Source organism: Maylandia zebra, linkage group LG2, assembly GCF_041146795.1.
Source record: "Maylandia zebra isolate NMK-2024a linkage group LG2, Mzebra_GT3a, whole genome shotgun sequence".
NCBI lineage: Eukaryota > Metazoa > Chordata > Actinopteri > Cichliformes > Cichlidae > Maylandia > Maylandia zebra.
Window position 1 is genome coordinate 27,915,393 of NC_135168.1, and position 9,205 is coordinate 27,924,597.

Sequence of the window (9,205 nt, forward strand, 5' to 3'; positions counted from 1 at the left end):
GGAGCTGGGGAGAGCTCTCTGTCAGCATCAGGACGTCACTCAGAGAAAGACAGAAGAGCATGTGTCTAACACCAAAGTAAAAATAACTCACTCACACACACACTCACACACACACGGCTGCAGCGTCTTGCAGGAAGACAAAGGCCGAGGAGGAAGTGAGTCACAGCAGCTTCCTCCAGCCGACCTTTTTCCTCCTCCTCCACTCTTCAGACAAAAGCTGCGTCTGTTCTGAGATCAGCCGCCACACAGCCAGGAAACACGTTACACAACAGCTGTGACACACAACATGATCAATGCTGTGTCAATGATGTGATCGTATCATAAATAACACAGTAATGCATGCTTCCGTGCAGTCACGTGACCACAGAGAGCCGCCGAGTGTCGTCAGCGCCAGCATCTCTCTGTCAGGACTTTGACGTCTCCTCAGACTGAAGCCGGCGACCAACAGGAGGAAAGAAAACGCAGGACAGCTGCAGCACCTCGTCTCAGAGCTGAAATCTGCAGCGTCCGTGGACTCGTCACAGCGCATGCTCACAGACTGAAGCTGGTTTTATTTTGAGAGACTCGATGCCTCGTGCTGACATGTGTGCTGGATCGTGCTCTATCTTTAAACCTTCCCTTTCACTGTCGCTGCCATCCTCGTGTCACAAATCCGCCCCGATACCCTCCTCCACAAACTCCACCCTACCTGGACTCTCCCGTCTCTGTGGATGGCTGACCCCAGGTATTTAGGCTCATCACCTTGACCCTCTGTACTCCTTACACATCCACCCTCTCATTCACACATGTATTCTGTCTTGCATCTCTTCAGAGCATGCCTCCACCTCTCCAGGCTCTCCTCCACCTGCTGCTTACTCTCACTACAGATCACAGTGTCGTCTGCAAACATCAGCGTCCACAGAGACTCCTCTCTGACCTCATCTGTCAGCCTGTCCATCAGCACTGCAAACAAGAAGGGGCTCGGAGCAGATCCCTGATGTATCCCACTCCCATCTTTAACCCATCTGTCACTCCACCTGCACACCACTGTCTCTGTCCCCACACACGTCCTGCACCACCCTCACAAACTTCCTCATGTTACTTTTTTCCAGGATAATAAAGGTAGAAACAGAGGAGAGTCATTTTAGGCACTTTGTAAAAGGGGAACAGGAGGTCGGTCGCTGCAGTCTAGTTTACTCACCGTTCACTCAGAGATGTTCACAGATGGTGGTGAATCAACACCAATCCACAGGAAACCACACTGAGTAATAATATCAACATGACTCCCGGCTGCAAACATTTCCACATGAGACCTTTTCATGTCTTGATACAAGCACATGCATCTGCTCGGTGGAAGAAACGTTTCATCATCATCATCATCATCAGGTGACTTCTTCAGTCTCAGCTGACTGCAGGTTTCCAGCCAGGACATTTACTCATGACTGAAAATGGGCTGCGAGGTCACATCTTTGTTAATGTGCAAACTGTCACGATCAGTGATCAGCGCTCTTTGATTAGTGGTTGTTGATCATTGATCATGACAATTTGCATATTAACAATGATGAAACTGATCTCATAGCTCATTGTCAGTCATTGTGTAAATGTCCTGTTTAAAGGTTGGGGAGACCTGCAGTCAGCTGAGACTGAAGAAGTCACCTGATGATGACGAAACGTTTCTCTGAAAACGTCCAGATGAACAGAATCAACTTTGTGGGAGACATTTTAATGTAAAACTGGAGAGTTTCTCAAATCCAGCAGGAGTAAAAAGCAGGAGCCTGAGAAAAACTGCAGTGACAGAAAACAGAAAGTCCGGTGTGAGAGGAAAAAGAGCGGCCGAGGAGGAAAAACGTTAAAGAACCAGGCAGGAAGTCAGTGAAGGCCACAGATAAAGACCGAGCCAAGGAAAAGCAGCCAGAGGATACAGACCCTCCCATCCGACTTCCACTTTTAAACACTGCAGCTGAGACAAGAGAGAGGAGGGCCGAGCGCAGGCTGACTGAAGCTACAGCTGGAGCTCATGTCTGAGGTTTGGGTGTAAAACCCAGTCAGAGTCAGGACATCGAAGGACGTTCATATTCTGACCACTGGATCCAACACATCTGTCCCTGTATTGATTTAATGTGTACTTAAAAATCTTTCACTGGCCCGGCCCACTAAACATCACAGTGGGTTATACGTGGCCCACGGTGTAAAATCAGTGAAACCATCAGCTCTGTCGGTGTCTCCAGCTGATGGTGCTGGTCCTCATGAGCGAGGGGTAGAAGGCACCAAAATCACATTTGTGGTGTGATCTACTCGAACCAGTTTCCCTCCACACACCAGCTGATTCAGGGTGCACAGTGCGGGGTCTGCAGGGGACTGACCCTCCATGTGATTGTGAAGAAGAATCCAATAAATGACAAGAGTCAAACCTGAGGTCAGAGAGTGGGCTTGGAAATGCATGCTGGGAGTCTAATTTATGATAGCTGCTTTAGTTCCGATGATATTGATCCAAAGTGGGGGTCTTTGACACGACTGGATGTTGATTACTGATTAGAACTAGGTCATCATTGACGCCGCGTGGCCCAAATAAAGTCACGCTGAACACAATGGGCCACAAACAGCAGACACCAGGTGTCAAACTCCTCGAACAGATTTTCACAGGAAACTTTACGAGTTCTTCATGGCGGCTGTTAAAAAGAGCCGATTCTGTCTGCTGGCTAAGTGTCAGCCGACCAAACTGCAAAGACACACAAGCTCACAGCTCCAACACACAAACAGGCAGTAACGCAGACGCACAGCTCTGTGCGGTCAGCACGACACCATCGCTAACAGCACGTGAGCAGCCGGCCCGGGTTTGAGTCTGACCCGCAGCCCCCCCGGCTGCTTTCCTGTCATTTCTTTACTGTACCTGTCAATAAAGGCCAAAAAAGTAAAATAATCTTACTTTATTATTGTTATGCAGGTTTGTGTGAGGCAGCATGGATTACTACAGCATGTCCATGTTCTGTTCAGATGTGACTACATCATGTGACTCTGATAACCCCTGAATGATGTGCGCAGGTCACCCTGTGTTTGTTCCTGAGGACACCCCGTGACACGCTGCAAGGATGGACGCGGGGATTTTCAGCAGCTGGTCGTACTACACACGTATCTGCACCAGTTTCCTTGTCACAGCTCAAACTTTGGCACTGACTATTTAAAAGAGTCCCTACAAACATCACTGTCTTCGCTGTTACTGAACCAAGAAAAACAGCAAAGACGTACAAAGGTGTTAAAGTGCTACAACATCAAGCTTGCATAACAACCCTGTTTACACTGTGCCAAATGTTAGGCTGTCTGAGACTTCCTCAGGAGGACTGAAGGCTCGCAGCCTGCAGCCTGAGAGACAAATCTGGTAAAAACGGTGAAAGTCTGTCCGGTGAAGTGCAGCTCTCATGGAGACCTGGTTGGCCTGGCTGAAGCGGTCCTGCTCTGACAGCTGAAATCAGACGCAGAAAAACGTCTTGGTTCAGACGCACCCGCGCTACCTCTGCCGTTCCCATTTCTCCCCAAACACCAAACACACCCTGTCCTCGTCCCATCCCTCCCTCTTCACCTCCCTGACATTGCTCCCATGCCGCCCGCCTCATCACTGGTGTTTCTGTATGTTAGCTGATTTTTCACATGATAAAGACCTGGGAGAGCGAAGCTGGAAGACAAAAAGCTGTCATCTAGGGCTGGGCGATATGGCCTAAAGTCCATATCGCGGTATAATTTGAAGCACGTGCGGTAACGATATATATCACGATATATTCTTTTCTTCTGTATAATGTATTTTCAACACTATAAGGCACACTTAAAATCCTTTAATTTTCTCAAAAATCGAGAGAGTGCCTTATGTATGAATTCTGGTTGTGCTTACTGACCTTGAACCGATTTGGGCGTGCAGAAATCTGTTAAAAAATGTTTTAGTACAACTTTGGTAAGCCGCACTGCTTAATGGATTGTCAGAGCATTACGGCTGCCGTAGTGAGGAGCTTCGCGGAGTAATCTGGGTCCAAAACTCCATCCACTTCAGGTCCCAAAGTCAAACGAACACTGAGAGTTAAAAACAGTCTAAATTCTTTCATCTTTAATAAAATCATCAGCGTTGCTGCTTTACCAGGTGTAACTATGAAGTTTAACATCCATGCATCCATGAAAACAGAATTTATTAAATTTAACGGAGTTAGAAGTTAACAGGAAGTTAGCTCGCTAGTTTCCACCTAAACATTTCATACCATGTTCTGACAGAGATTTTTGAAACTAATTCAAACGTACAGCTCTGCTATTACTTCCAACATAAATGAAGACAGAAAACTAAACAGCAGTGACGTTTGCAGGGTTACTGAAGTTGGACTACCTGGTATATAATGTTGTGCTACATGATTGCTAGCGACACAGCTATGTTAGCATAACATTAGCACAGTGAAGCTGGAGGATGAACGCCAACGTGTTTTCCACTCGATAAAAGTTAACGTGAGGGATTCTGGTGGTCAGGGACAAATGCAATCACATATCAGGATACTATACACGGGCCAAACTTCAGTCAGGAGAACAACTAAGATTAGTTACAAGGTTAGTTATTAATATACTGCAACAACATGGGAATAGAGCAGCTGCGAGAGAATTCAACATTAAGGAATCAATGTTACGAAAGTGGAGGAAGCGCAATTTTTGGCTTTCCCCATATTTCAAAAGTACTTCATCTCTTTGCTATGACTGCCGCCTGGCATAATTTGCAGACGATAATGGTTGTAGCCGCTGCGATGCTTTCTCTCTGGGTCTACAGGTTCTCTCTGGCCCTGCAGGTTCTCTCTCAGTCTACAGGTTCTCTGTGAGTCCACAGGTTCTCTCTGCAGGTTCTCTCTGCCTCTAGAGGTTCTCTCTGATTCTACAGGTTCTCTGTGAGTCCACAGGTTCTCTCTGCGGGTTGTCTCTGGCCCTGCAGGTTCTCTCTGCAGGTTCTCTCTGCCCCTACAGGTTCTCTCTGGCCCTGCAGGTTCTCTCTCAGTCTACAGGTTCTCTGTGAGTCCACAGGTTATCCCTGCAGGTTCTCTGTGAGTCTACAGGTTCTCTCTGCAGGTTCTCTCTGCCCCTACAGGTTCTCTCTGATTCTACAGGTTCTCTCTGCGGGTTGTCTCTGGCCCTGCAGGTTCTCTCTGCAGGTTCTCTCTGAGTCTACAGGTTCTCTCTGGCCCTGCAGGTTCTCTCTGCAGGTTCTCTCTGCAGGTTCTCTCTGGGTCTACAGGTTCTCTCTGGTCCTGCAGGTTCTCTCTGCAGGTTCTCTCTGGGTCTACAGGTTCTCTGTGAGCCTGCAGGTTTGTGCTTGCTGCAGATATGTCGGACCGAGGCGTTGCTCTGTAATGAGGAGGAGCAGCAGAGAGGAAGGCTGGGAGAGTGAGGGTGGGCGAATGAGGCAGTATAATAACAGTGAGCCTCTATTGTGTGAAACAGAGGGCTGATTGTTCCTGAGCTGTGACAGGAACCACACACTGACGCGCACTGGGAACACTGGGAACACTGGGTTATTATTGATTCTACACCTCTATAGATTTCCTCTGAGCTCTAAAGTCTGATTAATTCTTTATTTAAATAAAAGAAAACTGGTCAGCTGAGCAGTGAATGTCGTGATGCATTCAGTTTTACCTGCTGAGGTTTAAAAAGCCCTCTGCACACAGAGCGACCTCCTGTTTTACTGAGTGTGTGCAGAAACACACGCTTCTCTTACACTAAAAAACTATTTTACAGCTTCCCTGGAAATCAAAGCGAGCCATCAGGAGGTGATCAGATAAACAGGAGTTTCACAGTTCGAGCTTCTCAGGATAAATACATCACATGATCACAGAAAGGCAAAACTGAGCCAAACCTGAAATCCCCATTTAACCACAAACTCCACATGCAGGAGATCCCAAACATGCAGGATCACAGCAGAACTCAGTGAGCGAGTCTATGAAGACAGATGTCTGACTTTAAGAACTCAACCAGGAGCAGCCCTTCAGACCAACCGGCGGAGCAACATGTTCTCAGGGCAGAGCGGCGTGTTCAGGTGGAGCACAGGATTTATTCAGGTGTGTTTTACAGACAGGCTGATGTGAACCTGAACTCTGACCTGGAGCATCATCACTGACTGGACTGGATTAACAGTTAAAGTTTGTGGTGTACATTGTGTGAGGCTGCAGGTAACTATTAAAGCCCAAGGAACGCACATGACTACCTGTGGGCACCAGGTGGGACATTCACAGATGGCTCTAAAATCAGGAAACCTGCTTTCCTCTGTTGAAAACAAAGATTATTCTCTGACACTGATGGCTGTGGGGGGAACTGGGCTCCACCGACCTCTGACCCTGTTGTGTGTCACGTTCAGCATCATTCTGCCCCTGAACCTGTCTCAGGGCCCTGAAACAGTGAGACGAACGAGGAGACGCTTCACTCTGATCAGAGACCTGAGGTACGAATCAGCACAGAGCCAAAGATAACGGTCCAGGCTGAGGTCAGAGGTCAGATATAATCCCACAGGGTGATGATTTTACAAATATTCACACACAGAATTACGAAGCAGAGACATGCTGAGCAATAACCGGACAATAAAACACAAAAACATCCAATCAGAGGCCATGACACGTTGATAAACAGGATGTTACATCACAGGGAGTTTTCCCTTCCTGTTCTGTTCTTCTCAACACAAACACACACACACGGTGCTGCTCTGTGTGTGTGTAACACCTCAAACACTCGGCTGTAGAAATCAATCCTTTCATTGATTATCAGCTGATCAACTGAAATCAAAAAACAGGAAAAGGAACTGATGAATGACCAGCTGATGATGTCATGATGAAGTTGCTCAGAGGACAAGATCAGCTGTGATCATGATGTCAGCAATCACGATGTTGTCCTGCAGCCAGTGAAGGCAGAGACGGACTCCAACAACCCAGCACACACCCTAAAACCAGAACTAGAACCCTGAAACCAGATCATGCACCAAATACACCAGCATCACCTTAAAACCAGAACCAGGACCCTGAAACCAGAGCCAGGACCATAAAACCAGGACCAGGATAGCAAACCTAGACCTTCAAAACCTCAGAGATCCACTAACATCAGAAGCTCGAGTCAAATCAAATCACTTTTATTGTCACATCACATGTGCAGGTACGCTGGTACGGTACATGCGAGTGAAATTCTTGTGTGCGAGCTTCACAGCAACAGAGGTGTGTAAAAATACAATAACATAAGAGAAGTCCTGCTGTCCCTCACACTAATTTACTCTGACTCCAGTCTGGATCCCCTCAGACCCCTTGTGTGAATCCAGACCCTCAGAGACTCGAACCTGTGGCGGGGTCGGACCCGCGGACTGTGCGCGGCTCCGCGGCAGGAGGAGCCGCTTCCTGCGGGACTCTGAGAGACTGTTTAAGTAAAGTCTGAAGGACTGGGAGCGCCTTACCTGCGACCCGGTTCTGCCTGCCTCCTGCTCCGTGTTCCGGTCTCTGTGCTCGGTTCAGTCCGGTAAGTAGTGCGCGCGGCTCTCAGTGCGCCGGGAGGAGAAACTCTGAGCAGCTACGGTAAGCTACACGCGACCACTGCGGGCACAACCTCTGCTCACTTTCACAATAAAAGTCCCAAGGAAGTACAGCTTCCGGTCAGACTGTGTCTCCAGATCCACTTGCTGGCATTGATCCGTAAGTTCTCCAGATCATCAGTAAAGGTTCATGTTCATGTCTTCGTTCTTTTTAAACGTGCTTTAAGGCGTTTGCATTAAAAACCTGAGCAAAGTACAGCTGTTCTCACCTGCTCTGTTTAAACCTGTTATTATTATTATCATTATTATTCTGATTGTTTCTTATTATTAATTTCTTTATTTCTTAAAAATCGTTTAAATGTTCACTAATACATATAAAAAAGACAACAAAAGTAGTCAGGAACAATGCACATATTCATATAGCTATGTATTGCAAGAAGGTCAACGCTCAGTTCTCTCCAGCGCAGCTTTGATTTATGATCATCAGGAAAATGATTAAACTGCACATGCTCAGTTCATTCCACTTCTGATCATACAGAATTAACATGTTCGTGCTTCTGTAATGTAAAAGAAAACTGTGATATCATCTTTATGCATTTGTGATTTAAGAAAAAGCTCCTAAAATATAAAGAAGATGTTAAAGCTGTAAAATGAAGTTAATCAGGAGTTTTATCACAGACCCCTTCATGCTGGCCTCGGGCTTCAGTCGCTCAACAGCCTTTCTGCTATTTAACTGTAAAACGTGAGATGAGCAGGTAAATCAACCACTTGCATTAATTAGGTTTCACAGTTGCTCTGTGGGTTTCATGGCTTCATGTACACTCGTCTGCAGGTAAGTCAGTCACTTCACAACATGAGGGAGTTGTCCCGTGGGCGCTCAGAGGTCCTCGTGGACACTGTGTCCTGTCCTCTCAGCACTAAGGAGCTGGACAGCAGTGGAGTTTCCTCCTTGCTGCCCAAACAACAATCTGAGCAGAGCAGACAGGAAACAGGAAGTGCCTGAGACAATACAGCGCTGAGAGGATCCGGAGCCCAGCTGCATTTTTCTGCCTCTAAAGGAGGATGCAGTCCTCATGAAGCTTTCCTCATCAAGGCAGGAAGAGCGCGCTCAGCAGCACTCAAACAAAACCACACAGGAGGTCACCGGGCTGCACACGCCCTCTGACAGCAGGAGACCACACATACATGCACAGACACAGTGTAAGGAAGAGGACTCCCTTACTACATTTATTTATATTATCTGTATAGCACTTCAGAGCACACCTTTCACTTCATTAAAAGCACATTTTCAAGCACTTTATTTAGCATTGCACTTTAAGCATGGATTTGCACAGTAAAACATTTGCACACAAGAAGTTTAAATATTTATTGACTATTTATTGGGAATTTTAAAATCAGTTGGTAGGCTTGTTTCAGATCCTGCACAGCTGCTCCTCATCAAGGAATGTGGTGGTTGTCTGTCAGGAGAGAAGAAAGGTGACTGAGATTGAGGTTTACCAGTAAGGAAAACTAATGCAAATGTGTGTGTGTGTGTGTGTGTGTGTGTGTGTGTGTGTGTGTGTGTGTGAGAGAGAAATCTAGGAATAAAAGTGGTGCAAATAGGTGTTTGTACGATAATGATTACTCCCCTTTCTTGCCTGTGTCCTCTTCAAGGTGTTTGGGCAAATGTTTCCCTGGGGGTCCAGACACCATTTAAAGATTCCGGGA

At 46.8% G+C, this 9,205-nt stretch overlaps 1 protein-coding gene across 1 annotated transcript in view; it reads right to left on the reverse strand.

Annotated features, from left to right (window-relative positions):
* arap3 (ArfGAP with RhoGAP domain, ankyrin repeat and PH domain 3) overlaps positions 1 to 7,568 on the reverse strand; it is a 29,054-nt gene extending 21,486 nt beyond the window's left edge. Inside the window, exon 1 of the mRNA XM_014408593.4 lies at positions 7,424 to 7,568. The gene's annotated coding sequence lies outside the window, so the exon portion shown is untranslated. The remainder of the gene's footprint in view (positions 1 to 7,423) is intronic.
* Positions 7,569 to 9,205: the final 1,637 nt, after the last annotated feature.